The following is a 15,240-nucleotide window of genomic DNA, read 5'->3' as shown; positions in this document are numbered from 1 at the left end:
GCAGGAATCGTGAGCTGTCTCAGAATTCTCCCAGCACTGACTGACCTCTGGGGCATCAAGTTAGTGTTGCTAGCTTACCTACGTGCCTCTCTGCACTTTCGTTTCTAAAACAGAGATGAAGGTAACTGTACCTCATTATGGGGCTGTTACGAATGAGCATGTGGTAAACGTTACTGGGAATCCCATCAGTGCCTTCTCGTCAGCCCCCGGGAGCCACCTTTCCCCAAGTCCTTCGCATCCCTGACGTCACCTTCCTGCTCTCTGGAAGGTGTTTCTTGGGGCCCCACGTGCCAGACCCATCAGGCAGTCTTTGTGGACCTGTTCCATGTTTTCTAAATGGAACACGAGGTTTGGGCTGGGATGCGCTCGCACAGACGTGGGTTCTCGGTGGGGCTGCAGGAGAGGCGGTGCTGGGGGGGGCGGTGTTAGGCTGTGGTCCCTAAACCTCCAGGTGTGCGTCACGTGAACTGCTCAGTGAGGGCTTCCTGGCATCAGTCAGGTAACTGCTAGACGCCTTTGAGTACGATGCCCCAGGTGAGCAGCACGGGGCTCCGTCACCACCGGCTGAACACAGAGCCCTTCATAATTCAGCTGGTGGGGGTGGGGGCGGGCGTGCACCCCAGGCTGCGGGGAGGGCCCTGACAGCTGGGGGTTTTCTTCCTCCCCAAGTTCACTCAGAGACCTCAACAAACCACGGGGAAGAGACACGTGCTCTGAGCCTTGATAATCTTACATTAATTTGATTTTTCCAAGACCTTATGGAACATGGGCTATATTTAGTTCCAGGAGCCCCCCAGGAAAGTGATGGCTTTTAACATTTTAATCTTTTAGGAAGTGAAACGGGTCCTGAGCAAGGTGAGATGGTGTTGACACTTCTTCTTTGGGGGCTGAGGGTGCAGGGGTGGCCGTGCTCGTGTCAGCTGGGCATCTTTTATAGGATTCTGCATGTTCCTTTACCTAGAGGAATAGTATTACACGTCCCTGTGCAAAGGCAGAGGCTCTGGTTGCCATGGCAATAGCCAATCTGAGGGAGCTGTGACCTAAATCATGACTGAGGAAAAGAGTCCCTTGTCAGTATCAGCGCAGTTACAGCCCCAGCGGATTAGGCTGGGTGGCGTGGCTTACCCAAAATGAACTCTTTCACCTCAGGAAGAGTGAAACCGTGCTCTTCTCCCTGCAGAAACTTTTCCGGGACGTGGGTACTAAACGCTGTGCTGCTACAGAATCCAGGAACAGGGAGAGATGACGCAGCGCTTTCTCAGTGCATGTGCGGACCAGCGTTTCGTGGACATTTGGGGGTGAGAACCCGGCCTCTTCCTCGGGTGGAGGCTGTTCCCACGTGGGCCCCGACAGACGGTCATCAGGGAGCCAGTGTCCCCCCTCGTCCGGTGTGTCCGCTAGTGACACAGACACACAGACACACACGGGGCCAGGCGCTCGCCCTCGAGGAGCAGAGCGGCTCTCAGGGATGGGGGCCGATTCTGAGCCTGGGCGGAGGGAGTGACGTGACCGTGACCTCAGCTGGGGTCAGGGGCCAGCGGGAGGCCGGACAGACAGAGCCGCCTCCCGTCCGCTCTTCCCTGTGCGCAGGAAGAGCCCCGTTTGGCGGCCCCCACCCTGCGCTTGGCATGAACCAACTCCCATCCTCCGGGGGCAGCAGATGGAGACATGTGGACAAGTGGTCTGAAGCCACAGTGGCTCCCTGGGCCAGCCAGCGTCCCAAGTGCCCCCCATGCTCCGGACATGCTGTGGGAAGGGCTGAGTGTCCGCGACAATTAGGGACCCTCGTGCTCCTGGGGAGCCAGGTGAGGTCCGGCTGCTGCGGGGCTGACGCCTGTCCCCCGGCGCCCAGGAACCAGGGATCCGGCCTTGCGCGGCCCCAGGGCAGCATCCGGGGCGCACTTCCTGCCCCCCACCCCCCGTTTGGGGTTTGCTATGAAAGCAAGGTCACCGTCTCCAATGATTTTCTCCTTACCTCCCCCCAGCAAAATGCGAGTTTCCGTTTTGTTTTGTCTTTTCCCTGGTGAGTGTGAAGCAGGTGTGCTGTCCCCCAGCCCAGCCCCCATCCTGGCCCTCGCCCTCCTCCGAGTGTCCCCATCAGGTGTTCCCTGGGGAACCGGAGGGCAGCTCAGAGACTCCAGGCTATGCCTTTCCTACCAGATGAATAGACAGGTCTGTAGATTCAACAACTTCACACATAAACATAGCATTTTATTGTGAGCTCCAACGTTCAGAGTAAGAAGTAAACCTCTCCCGCTAAGGGGTCAAGCACTGTTAACTGGCAGGTGAGTGGGGAGTCGATTTGGGGAAGGGGCACTGGGTCCCGGAGTCACTCTCCTACCTGAGCTTGTCTCCATGGTGATGCTTCAAAGGGCCCTCAGCCGGTTCTCTGTCGTCCCACCTGGACAGACTGGCTCACTGGGGCTCAGCTGCTCCAGACGGTGCCAACACGCCCACCCTGAGTGCCCAGGTGGCCTGGTCTGTTTATGTGTGAACTTGTCAAGGGACCTGAGAGCGACTGAAGCCTGCGTTTGAATGGTCCTTCCGAGCCAGGTGCCATGATTCTTATTTCTGGTTGCCTTTCTTGTTTTTTTGTATTTCGGTTTTATGAAGTTGTAAATATAAGTTAACACAGTGACATGTTAACTTATGTGCCAAAAGGTTCCCAGACAAAGTGGCCGATCGGGGTGGGTCCTGAGGGGAGCCGCTTGCTGGCCCGAGAGGCTCTGGTCAGTGGCTCCAGCAGAGCGGGAGGGGGTCAGGGCAGGAGCTCAAAAGCCGCAGGATGGGCTCTGGGCTACATGCCTCCTCCCCTATGTGTAGCTGCTGTTTTCATAATGTGAGGACACCCTGGGAAGGCCTTGGGCCTGTCCACGCGGGAAGACAGACTGGGCTCGAGGGCACGCTGGCCGTGTCGCTGCCCCCTGCACCACCCGAGAGCCCCTTTCCGGGTGTTTCTTCATGCTGCCACCCCTCTGTGTCCCCCTTGCTCATCAATGAATTGGGGGTGATAATAGTTATATGCCCTGTCGTGGGCTGTCATGGAGACTAAATGCTTTCACACTTGTAAAGCACATTAGCTATTTACTAGAAGTAGTACTGATAGCTAACGCAGTGACTATGTTAGGGTTAGCCATGGTTAGCACGCGGGTTCATTAGTACTAGCATTGGTATTGATGCTAGTGGGCATTAGCATTGATATTAGCATTAGCTATTGGGATTACTTTGGGTATAGCATCAACACCAGTATCAGGGTCAGTACGGGTACCAGGGTGAGCGTTAGTGAGAGCATTAGCATGAACGTTACTACTAGTTACAAGGGTCAGTGTCAGCACGAACATTAGCTGTCAGTATGAGCGTACTCAGTAGTAGTACATCGGTACCAATACCAGTATTAGTGTTAGTATTGGTATTAGCATCTCCATCAGTGTCAGTATGAACATTTGTATTCCAGCACTGTAGAGTAGGGAGCCCGCCTCGGATGTCAGAGCTGCTGGAAACATGTCTGTGTTTATTGTCTGTCGATGGGCGAGTCATTCAGGGGATGGTCGCAGTGGATAGAGACCCGAATCCCCTTTCCTGAGGCCCTTCCCGCTGGGCCACCCTGCCTCTGTCTGACTTTCTCCTTCGTTTTCCCTGCCTCCCGCCCAAAACATTCTCCTGAAGGGCCCTGTGAGCTCCCCTGGGACCGGCATTAGCACCCCGGCAACGTCTGCAAGGCAGAAACCCAAGGGTTTTCTTTCCTGTCCTCTCGCAACCCCCCCCTGGCCCTGTCGGCAGTGGTCGTACCTTCCCCAGACCCCTCCCCCATGCCTGGCAGGCTGAGACCACTCCTGGTGCCAGGCCCTCTCCCTCCCCACGCGTGATGGTCTGGACCCTCGTGCGAACCTCCCCTGTGTGGCGGGAACCTCGCACGGCCCTCTGTCCGGGGGCCTTCTGCCCCCCCGGGCCCACGTCCATCTCGGAAGGTCTCCCTGCCCCGATCCACCCCTTCCCTTCCCCATCTGCATTGTGGTCGCACCGCGCTGCTTCCCCAGCGCCGAGCGCCGTCCCCTTTGTCGTTTGCATTCTGCCGCAGTCTGTAATCAGTGCGGGCTTTAGCATCTCTCATTACCAGCTCTTGAAGGGATTCTTCAGACTCAGCAAGAACAGCCGCCTGGTCCCCGGCCAGCATCTGCTTCCTCGGGCTCAGGAAAGGCGTGTTTGCATTCGCCCGCTGCTCTTGGACTGCGTGGCTCTCCCCTCACCTGAACCACTAGGGCACCTGTCTGGGTTCCGGGTCTCGTGGTGGAAGATTGGAGCTCTGTCGCCCAGTCCCTCCCCAGTCCTCCTGGTAATGTGGGCCACAGAGTACGGGGCTGGGGACAAGGGACGTGGGGACATGTCCTCATGTAACTAAAACCCCACATTTCCCCCAAAACGGCAGATCATTTTTAATTGAAAAATGCTTTAAGGAATATGTGTGTGTCGTGTCTACGTGGGTGCAGGTGTGCACGCACACTCACATTTCCGGATAAGGGGGAAGCATCAGGGCAGGACACAGAAATACGTCATAGATCTTACACAATCTTTAGGTTAGGGTCAGAGATTGAGTTCTGATGTACTAACAGCCAAAATAGAAAGAGACGGTGGCATTTTCCCAAGTTCCCCTTTTCTGAGGCCAGCGTCACCCCAGCTGCTCAGTGAAGGAGAGGTTGCCAGGGACGTTTCCCTGGGGCTGGGGAGAGGGTGCCGAATGCCGGCCTGCCTTCCCATGCCCACCCCCGATGCCAGCATCATCATACAACCACCTATTTGGTTTGCACAGGGCTGTCACCGCACCCACAAAGGGACAGGGACAGAGTGCAACGGAATTCAGTAAAAGCAATTCTAAAGGGGAGAAGGAAAGTGGAGAGGGGGCAGCATTCTGTGGTTTGGGCTTAATGGAGGGATAACAGGGAAACATCCGGAATGGACAGGGTCACCCAGCCCGTCCCACCCGCAGCGGGTCCAGCCGCCGAGTGTCCTGACCTGGTGCCCGAAGAGCCTTCCAGCTCCATCCCAGCGCCCCCTCAAGCCCACACCTGCCCGTCCATCGACCTGTGACAACGTACTGAAGACACAAATGACGCCGAGCCACCTTCTAGTTTTATCCTTGGCCACCAGGAACATTTACAGTCCGTTCAAAAGCTTTAGTTTACCCGTGTTTTCACTAGTGTTCACACCTACCTTGAGACAATCACAGAAACGCTTATAGGGGTTTTACTGGGGGCATGATTTTCTCATTCATCTGCCTCATCTGAGACTAAGTGAAAAGCAAGAGTGGTCCAGAGACTTCCTGAGGGAAGCCACAGTGACTGCTCTTCCCATCACACAGGCTGGTGGTTTGGCTTAAGAGGGCAGATACCTGGAAAGCAAAGACACAGAGACTTCGTGAGGGGCCCTAGGGGTTGCGTCAGCAAGCATTCTCTCAATAGAAAGGAAGTTCATTTAGCTTGAGAGACAGATGTCGGAATAGCAAACGGGGAGAAGTTATAAAAAATACAACCTCCCCCCGTCCCCCCTACAGAGGTAGGACTCTGCTCAAGGTGCCCTGTCACTCAGAGATCTGTCCTAAATTTACAGAAAATGTAGGACAGAAGAAGGTGTTTGTTATTCCTCTAAGGTGGGTCCCAGCTGCTTTGGCCAACAATTGATTACGACATGCATGTGACCATCACTTAGTGGAGGGGCCGCTCAGCCCCACTTAAAAGCAAGCTTGACTTGAACCCAGTCCAGGGTTGGTTATGTTCTGTGACACAGTGATTTGATTAGGCCGCACTCGTCCAGAATCTCTGAACACTCAACCAGGATGCAGAACCTCCTGCCGCCAGAAATTCTGACGGACTCACTTCTCAAAAATAGCTTAATTTATGTTTTGAGCGTTTTTAAAGTAGCATATGCCTAGGTACAGAATTTTAAATTATGAAAAATATAGAGTGAAAAGAATTTCCCCTTCTACTCCTGACCCCCGTCACCTGGTCCCCTCCCTGGAACTGTGTTGTTGGACCCTTCCACATACGTGGGCACACGGGCGTGCACACACACACACACACACTCTTTTTTCCCCATATATGTATACTTCTTTTTATTCAGTTTCTTTTTCCTTACAGGTTATTGTAAAATGTTCAGTATAGTTCCCTGTGCTATAGGTACAAGTCTTTCAAGTCTCAGATCTTTTCAGCTCCGTGCAACCTCCCACGTGGCTCTGTTCTCCCCATTCCCTTATGTGGTCTCATGACCATCCATCCCCGTAGGACCTTGTTTATATATTTTACATATAGTAGTGTGTGTATCTGTTAATCCCAAGCTCCTAATTTGTCCTTCCCCCCCAACCCCCTTTCCCCTTTGGTAACCATAAGTTTGTTTTCTATGTCTGTGAGTCTGTTTTTGTTTTGTAAATAAGTTCATTTGTATCTTTTGGTTTTAGATTTCACATATAAGTGATATCATATGATACTTCTTTTTCTGACTTACTTCCCTCAGTGTGATCATCTCTGGGTCCATCCATGTAGCTGCAGATGGCATTATTTCATTCTTTTCTTACGGCTGAGTAACATTCCAATGTATATATGCACCACATCTTCTTCATCCATTCATCTGTCGATGGACATTTAGGTTGCTTCCATGTCTTGGCTATTGTGAATAGTGCTGCTGTGAACATTGGGGTGCATGCGTCTTTTCGAATTAGAGTTTCCTCTGGATATATGCCCAGGAGTGGGATTGCAGGATCATATGGTAGCTCTATTTTTAGTTTTTTAAGGAACCTCTATACTGTTCTCTATAGTATGTATATAAATATAAATTTACATATACTTCTCTACCAATATGTCCTGCAGATTTTCTTAGATGGTAGCATTAACAATTAATTAACAATTATAGAGACTTCCTTGGTGGTCCAGTGGTTAAGACTCTGTGCTCCTGACGCAGGGGGCATGGGTTCGATCCCTGGTCGGGGAACTAAGATCCCACATACTGCAGCCAAAAAAAAAAAAAATGATTAACAATTATAATGGAACTTTGTTTCATATAAGGCATCTAAAGCTGTGTCATTCTTCTAAACATCGGCACAGTATTTCACTGCATAGCTGTAACATTTGCTGAACCTGTGTCCTATGCGGGTCTCAATGTTTTGCAGTTAAAATCAGTGCTGAATTGACGATATTTGTATATATGCCATTCTCGTATGAAGGATAAATTCCTAGAAGTGGAATTGCTGGGTGAAATGTGTAAGAGAATTTAATGTTTATAGATACTACCACGTTTTCTCCCCTGGACGCTGTATCCATTTACACTCTGACTGTGGTGATAGTCGCAGACGGGCCTGTTTCCCCATCTTCCACCAGCCTGATATGTAATCAGGTACTTTGCTCTTTGCCGAACTGACAGGCCTTAAAAATTATTTCATTATATTCTTAATTCACATTTTCCTTCCTCTGAGTGATACCGGGTTTCTTTTAACATGCATAAGAGCTCTTTGGATTTTTTTTTCTGCATGTTTAAAAAAAGGACCATTTTTTTCTATTGTGTTGTTGGGTTTTTTTCTATTGTGTTATTTGACTTTTTCTTTTTGAAAAAACTTTGTAGATCAAAAATTATCTCTTTTTCTATGATATGTTCCGCAAATATTTTCTACTTCCCTAGTTTGTCTTTTGACTGTATTTTTAAATTTTCCTTCCAAAGATCATTGTTTTTATATTTGTTGAGTAGGATTTCCCAGTTTCTATGGTTTCTGAATTTTGTGTCATAGTTAGAAAGGCCTTCCATACACTAAGATTGAAAACATTCACCCTGTGTTTCCTTATAATATTTTGATAGTTTGGGTTTTACTTGTAACACTTTTTATCATTTTGGAACTTATATTTGTGTAAGGAGTGAGAAGCGCTCTCTTTCTTTTTTTTCCAAATGGCAACCCAGTCACTGCAACACTGGAGAAATTCTACCTTTGCTCTTCATTAAATTCTTTATATATTTGGTTCTGCTAGTGGACTTTCTGTTCCGTTACATTGACCTGTTTATCTATTTATGTTCCAATATAATACAGTTTGAATAGCTGCAGCTGTACAGGGGTTATAGCATCTAAAAAGATGAGTTCTCACCCCTTCCTCTTCTGCAGAATAGTCCTGGTAATTTTTGCAGGTTTTCTCTTTTTTTTCTTTTTTAATGTGAACTGGATCTGCCTGGTATTTTTTGCCCATCCTTTTACTTTCAAGATTTCCGAATCACTGTTGCAGGTGTGCTTCTGTGGTGTCATCTTTTCCTTTAAATACAGGAGTTTATCATATTGGTTTTGCTTAACCCACAGGTGTGTGATAATACTGGGGATGCCTAGTTTAGGTCGTGCTTTGGGTATTTATCACATCTTCTCTTTGTTAACCTTTTGCGATATGTCATTGCTTGCTTAGCTCTTGTGTGACATTTCAGATGCAGAGTCAAGATTTGCTTTATTCCTGGGAAGTTTAAGTTACATCTGGAAATATTTTTATGTTCTGTTATTTGACTTCTCTTCGTGGGGACCAGTGTGCGTGTGTCAAGAGGGCTCCCTTGTCCTTCTTTCAAGTCTCAGATCTTTTCAGCTCTGTGCAACCTCCCACGTGGCTCTGCTCTCCCCATTCCCTTATGTGATCTCATGACCATCCATCCCCGTTGAGCTGCTCCCCACCTGGCTTCCTGTCTGGGCTGGTTCTGTTCTCTGCTTTGTGCCTCTGGCACCTCCAGCTCCTGACGCTTGCTGCCTGGGGTCATGACCATGAACTTCAAGGGCCGTCCCACAACCCTACCGTGTTTTCCTGATCGCTCCACCCTCCCGCTGCCCTGGACTACTCCTTGGCCTTTTCTTCTTTTATCTCGAACCCTCCTCTCCGCTCCCAACACTCCAGCCCAGCCTAAGGGGATCTGTACGCATATAACCACCTTCTCCCTGAGATTTGGGATCACACGTCCTGCCTCCTACCCAAGGTCAACCCCCTGCTTGTACACGAAAGCCCTTCTCCCCTGCTCAGCCACAGAGCCACTGCCCCATCCCTGTTCTCCATCAGCGTTTTTCATCTCTCGTAGGATCTTTGCCATCAGCAGCCATATATGCTCTCCCCTCTTGCATCCTAACAAGAAAATCCCTTTACCCCACATAGCCTTCAGCGGCTGCCACTTTGCTCTCACCTATAGCAGAACTCTGCAAAACACTTTCCTCGCCTTGTCCTAATCTTCCTTTTCTCCCACTTTCTTTTAAATCCCCTCTAATCCGCCTTCTGCCCTTCCCCCATTCCAGGGACACTGCTCTTCCTCATGGCAACAACCGTCTCCAAACCGCCGAGTCCTCAGATTCCCTTCATAGTTTCTATTCATCTTTTGGTGCCTGAAAGTTGCCTTTTCCGAGAATCAGTCTGGTCCATTTCTCCTGCATGTACGTTTGTTCTCTTAGTGACCTGACTCGGTCCCATGGCTTTAGTACTACATGCTGAAGATGATAAAAATCATGTCTGAAACCCATATGTCTACCCCAAGTGTCCCCTGCGGTCTGTGTTCCCCACATCACCACTTGTGTGTCTGGCAGGCACGTCGTGCAAACACGGTGGCCCAGAGGCCTGACCGCCCCTCACTCCTGTGTCGCCTCCTTTCTGCTGTCTCCCCACTCAGAAATGGCACGTCCATCCTTCCAGATGCTCAGGCCCAAACCCTTACAATCACCTCTGACTTCAGTCTTTCTCATCCCACGTGCACTCAGTCCACAGTGCTTGTCAGCTGTACTTTCCAGGTATATATGGAACACTCCTTAACACTCCTGATACTACCACTGGGCTCATCCAACATCCTTCCATACCGAACGGAGCAATCACGTGTCTGGAAATCCCAGTCAGCGGAGTCTGTGCAGAGGTGACGCTCTGTGTGAGCCCCTTCTGTGGTGTCTTGTCCATGGCGACTCACTCCTTGTGCATTTTTGAGTGTGAGCTCACATATATTGGGATTTCATTTGTGGGCATTTTCTGAGGCCTGGTTTCAAGGTTGGTCTCTCAAGTGGCTTCTTCGGACGCCTGGATGTGTTACGGAGTCCAGGTCACAGTCAACCAGAATCTTGGCTTGAGATTTCATGGACCATCTTGGTCATGTGAATTTGAAATGCAAACCTGAGAATGTCTGAGGATGGCTTTTGGTTTTGAAAACTCATGGCAGATATTTTCGCCCCTCCTGCACAAGATGGAAAATGTCGAGTCTTACAGGAGGTACTTTTCCTAATTCATCTGAAGTCATTTGGTAAAAGGACAGTAAACGTTTGTGGGAGTAGCTCCTCCTAAATCCCCTGCTTCAGCTTTGTCCCTCATCCTCCAAGCTCCTCAAGAGGCCTTTGGAACCGAAGGTCAAGTTCATCTGGTTTGTCAAATACCCTCAAAGCAGAATTGGCTTCTGTCTTATTCTTACTTTTTTGTCAGTCCTGAAAAGCCCGGAAGTTAACATCTGTTGTCCTCCTCACTGGACCCCTCCAGGCTGCCTGGGACCCCTCCTACCCTGCTTCCTCTGTGGCCCAGTAAAGCCATTTTTCAGGGCTGCAGTGGACTCTCCTGGACACCGAGCTGACCCTGTAACCCTGTCTGCTCTTGCATTTCTTCTTCTGCCTCAGTCGAATCCTTGAGTTAGCTCTCGTCTCCTGATTCTTCCCTGGTTTCTCTCTGTGGCCGCGCATGAGCAGAGTGTCGTCCTTCACAAGGCAATCCCAGCCACAGCGTAGGAAAGCGTGAACTTGAGTTCTCAGCGACACGTGCCAGCGCGAGCCAAGCTCCGCGAGAGAATGGGCGCAGCCACGTGAGTGCGCAGATGGAGCGTCAACGAGGGTCCGTTGGAGGGTCTTCGTGCAGGTTTATATATACTTACGGGATTTCAGAAAACACGAGGAGGGTCCAAGGACTCTCTCGTAATCGTGCAGAAACAGCAGACCTGTGCTCGACGGTCCAAAGAGCAGCGACCTGTGACACACCCCAGGGAGACGCCAGGATTTATAACCCCCACCTCCCAGTTGCCAGTTCTTTTCCAGAACATCGGAGGGTAGTTGAAGAAAGAGAAGATATTGATCATGCTTTTTTTTTTTTTTAAAGATAAGGCAAAAAATACAAGAAAAAGAACAAACTATATTTTAAAAGCCGGCGGTATTGTGAAATTGGGTGCTTTTCCTTTGCGGGGGGTGGGGGGGCGGGTTGCCTTGCATAATTTAGGTTCTGCGGGACATATTTCTGCTGTCGGCAGGCCTCTAAGGATCACTCTGTTTAGACAACTGTATTTACATTATTGGAGTTCCGGTAATATAGGAACACCTGAAAATGAGTAAGCAATAGCCTGTTGTTTTCACTACTTTTGTATATTTTGAAGCTAAGCTCTCAGACGCGATTCTTCTGTAGCCTGAATTTCATGATCTGTAGATGAGGGAATGAGCTGTCAGGTCAAACTGTTGTCGCCTTCTGCACCAGCTCCCCTTCCCAGCTGGACCAGAAGAGCCTGGCCGTGGAACCCTGGGCTTATGAAAAGGGCATCATTCCTCCAAGATTCCAGCAGGTGCAGCCCCCAGTGAATCAGGAGTGACTGAATTTCTTTGGTGTCTTTCATCTCCTCTCTCTCTGCTTTGCATCTGCCCTCTTACCTTTGTTGAGCATCTTGCTGACCAATATTTTCCTGATATATTACACGATGGTCTGAGCCTGTGTCAGAATCCCTGATGGCTAGAAGAGGTTTGAGCTGAGCTTCTTCTCCTTTCTTTGCCTCTAGTGGTATAAATAAGACAAGAAGTAACCTATTTGCAAGTACCAGGCAAAATAGAGGATTCTGAGAAATTGAGGGACCCATAAATTGGGTAAATGATTAACAGATATGAATGGATGAGAAATGTCTTGGTTTCAATAGAGGCATTCTCCTCTTTGTCAACAATGGAAACTGGGGTTCAATATTTATTGCTGAGCATATCACACTTACTCTGAGAAGTTCCTCCCTCTGAAAAATAATCACGTTGAAAAGTGTAAAGATTCATTACAGTTACAGGCTCTGGTCAGTTTGAGCACGTGAATCATCTATGTAACGAATTACCACAGAATTAGTGGCTTGAAAGAGCAGCATTTGCCATCTCACAGTTCCTGTGGGGCAGGAGTCCGAACACAACTGAGCTGGTCTTCTGATCCAGGGCCTCACGAGGCTGTGGTCAAGGAGCTGCGTGGGACTGCGTCTCATCTGAAGGCTCCCCTGGGCACGATCACTCCCGAGCTCACCGTCCTGGTTGCTGGTGGGATTCAGCTCCTCCGGGCTGTTGTGACGGCTTCTCCAACGCGGCACTTGCTTTACTGAAGCATCGCAGCTGACAGGGAGAGAATGCCGCCAGGATGGAAGTCGCAGTGTTTTGTAATCTAATCACAGAAGTGACATCCCGTTAGTTTTGCCTTATTTTATTTAGTAAAAGCCAAGTCGCTAGGTGCAGCCCGCACTCAAGGGCAAGAGATTCCACAAGGGCATGAACGGGAGGCTGGGGCCACCAAAGACCATGTTTGAAAGTTGCTGCCCCACCAAGATCTGCCTGCCTCTCACCCTTCAGAGGAGAACAAAACCCCGCCAGACTTTCTTGCTGTTCAGCAGCCTTCATCTGGTCTTGGCAACGGAGGAGTTGCCTATACCCTGTGCTTGCATTCGAACCCTCACATGAGAGCAGAGACACTCGAGGGCTTTTCCTGAGAACGTCTGTGAGCCCAGGAGCGGTTCTGAAGGCAGCAAGAGACTAGGGAGGTTGGAGGCCAGCCTCAGAGGAAGCCTGGGATGCTCTGTCACAATTAGAGACAGATTCGAAAAGCCTTGAGACAAACGCTGTCAGCCTGGGCACATGGCTGGGGATTTTATGTCCTCCAGTAATCCCTATAAAATCCTGTATCTTTAATTATCCAACCCACAGAAACTCTTAAAATAGATGATTAAATGGGAGATAATTAGTGACTTTCCATGCAGACCTGCACGTTTGCCAGTGGAAATCAGCGGCTAGAAAGTTGCCCCAGCGCATGTGCTGGCTGGAGAGTCTTCCCCCTAATCTTCTAGAAGCCTTGGGAACCTCCCGCCACTGAGCTACCCAGGTTCCCAGGTGCCTTGCATCTGCTTCACACCTTCCTGGGCACCGCTATTTGGCTTCATAGGTTGACCTCCCCCGGGAAAGGCTTCAATGCTTCCGTGGCTCTGAGCCAACAGTCACCACTCAGCGGACAGAAAACAATGACACCAGGGGTGGAAGTGGAAGCACCGTTACTGAGGTGTCTGCCAGGGAGCAAAGGCCGGAGGTCAGGGGCCATGTTGGGGGAGCGTCTTGTTGCCCACAACCCAGAAGACACCTGAAAGCAAATTTTTCCACTGATAATAACTTTGCTTTAGACTTTGAGAGCGAGCTTTCGCCTGTGAGATTAGCCTACTTCTCTACTTCTTATCCAATGGAAAGGAAATGTGTGTGTGTGTGTGTGTGCGCGCACAGGAGCACGCACACGTGTGTGTGTGTGTGTGTGTGTGTGAGAGAGAGAGAGAGAGGAGAAAAAGTGAGGCTACAAAAGAAAATGTTCTCGCCCTGTACCGTCTTGCCTCGGAACTAGCAGCCTGATGGTGGAGTCACTCAGAACCCCTGTGTTCCTGACCGGTGGCCCTGACACACCTTCCTGATGAGCTGGCTTCCAGTGGACAACAGACACGACACAACTGAACCCATCACTATTACAATTAAAGGCAAATGCATCAATGATCAGGAAAATGGTGTGTCTGCATGTCTGTCTCCAGAAGAGTTGCTTTTTCATTCGTAGATTTTATCCTCAGTGGGACCCTCTCACTCCACAGAAGGCAAGAAGAAGTGAAGAGCTCACGGGTGATGAATCAGCAAGTTACACTCCGATAAGCCTCCACCCTCGGGAGGGGGATAATTACTCTCTGAGACCTGGTTAATCGATGGACAGTCGTTGACTTACGCACTGCCGTGGTGATTCCATTTCTAATGGGCCCTAAATTAAGATTAAGTCACGTTGTGATTGGCTGAACTGTCCTTTCCCTGCGGTTAAAACTGGTCAAACGCTTCACCTCTGTGTTTTATTTATTTATCTGTTTGTTTTATATTGGAGTAGAGTTGATTTACAATGTCGTGTTCATTTCAGGTGCACAGCAAAGTGATACATATATTATTTTCAAAACAGAAACAGACTCACAGACTTCAAAAACAAACTTAGGGTTGCCAGATGGGAAAGGAGGGGGAGAGGGATAAATCAGGAGATGGGGATTAACATACACACACTCCTGTACATAAAATAGATCATCAACAAGGACCTACTGTGTGGCACAGGGAACTCTACTCAATACTCTGTAATCACCTCTGTGTTTTGAATAGCATCTGTGGGATGTGGTTGCCTTGGTGTCTGACACTTCCCTTGCTCTGGCCCAGTGTCCTCCACCAGGTCAGTGAGCTGGAGGGAGTCTGGCCTGGCCTCTCCCCCACAGCCCCCAGTTTTCCAGCATTTAAGCCGCTTGGCAGCAGAGAGACATGTGCCAGCAGCCAGGCTGCGGCCGTGCAGACGCAGAGGGAACTCTGACCCGGCGTGTTCTCCTTTCTGTTCACACCTCACAGCTCGCCAGCTGCAAGTCGAGATGAGGCCTGAGCCAGGGGACCAGTGTAGGGTCGGCCAGGGGGACCCAGCAGGTCCTGGACCCACAGCAGGTCCAGGCGGGGGGTGGTGCTGGCCTTCAAGTGGAAGGTGGAGCTGGGCCTCTTCACCCCGCCTCCCCGGGGAGTCGAGCACTTGTAACATGCAGGGTGCTGGGCTTAGGAAAGATAAGTTTCAGTCCTCAAAGTGGTCTGGTAGGCAGGGGGCTGACAGCAGTCCCCATAATGGTTAAGAGATGCTCTTTGGGACATCACTGTGCCTTGGACAGGCCTGTCTCCGGGATGGCACCACTTGGGCAGTGCAATTTAGCCAGTGTATTTGTTTCTTAGATCCACCAGCACCTACAGACTGGGTGGCTTCAGCAAGGAGGGTTATTGTCTCCCAGTCCTGGAGGCTGGAATCTGAGATCCAGATGTGGGCAGGGCTGGCTTCTCCTTGGCCACTTTCCCCGTGTCCTCACGTGGCCGACCCTCTTCTTATAAGGGCACTAGTTCTGTTGGATTGGGACGCACCCTCATGACCTCATTTAACCTTAATCAACTCGGTAAAGATTCTATCTCCAAATACAGCCGCA

The 15,240-nt window shown here is 50.0% G+C and overlaps 1 long non-coding RNA gene across 1 annotated transcript in view; it reads left to right on the top strand.

The window, feature by feature from the left end:
* Positions 1-15,240, top strand: part of LOC114901964 — a 300,220-nt gene that overhangs the window by 275,376 nt on the left and 9,604 nt on the right. The window contains exon 2 of the long non-coding RNA XR_003795326.1: positions 1,181-1,298. This is a non-coding gene — a long non-coding RNA (uncharacterized LOC114901964). The remainder of the gene's footprint in view (positions 1-1,180; positions 1,299-15,240) is intronic.

The sequence above is a fragment of the Monodon monoceros genome, unplaced genomic scaffold (genome assembly GCF_005190385.1).
Source record: "Monodon monoceros isolate NGI ecotype Baffin Bay Population unplaced genomic scaffold, NGI_Narwhal_1 Super_Scaffold_2, whole genome shotgun sequence".
Lineage (NCBI taxonomy): Eukaryota > Metazoa > Chordata > Mammalia > Artiodactyla > Monodontidae > Monodon > Monodon monoceros.
This window is presented reverse-complemented; position numbering and strand designations above follow the sequence as displayed.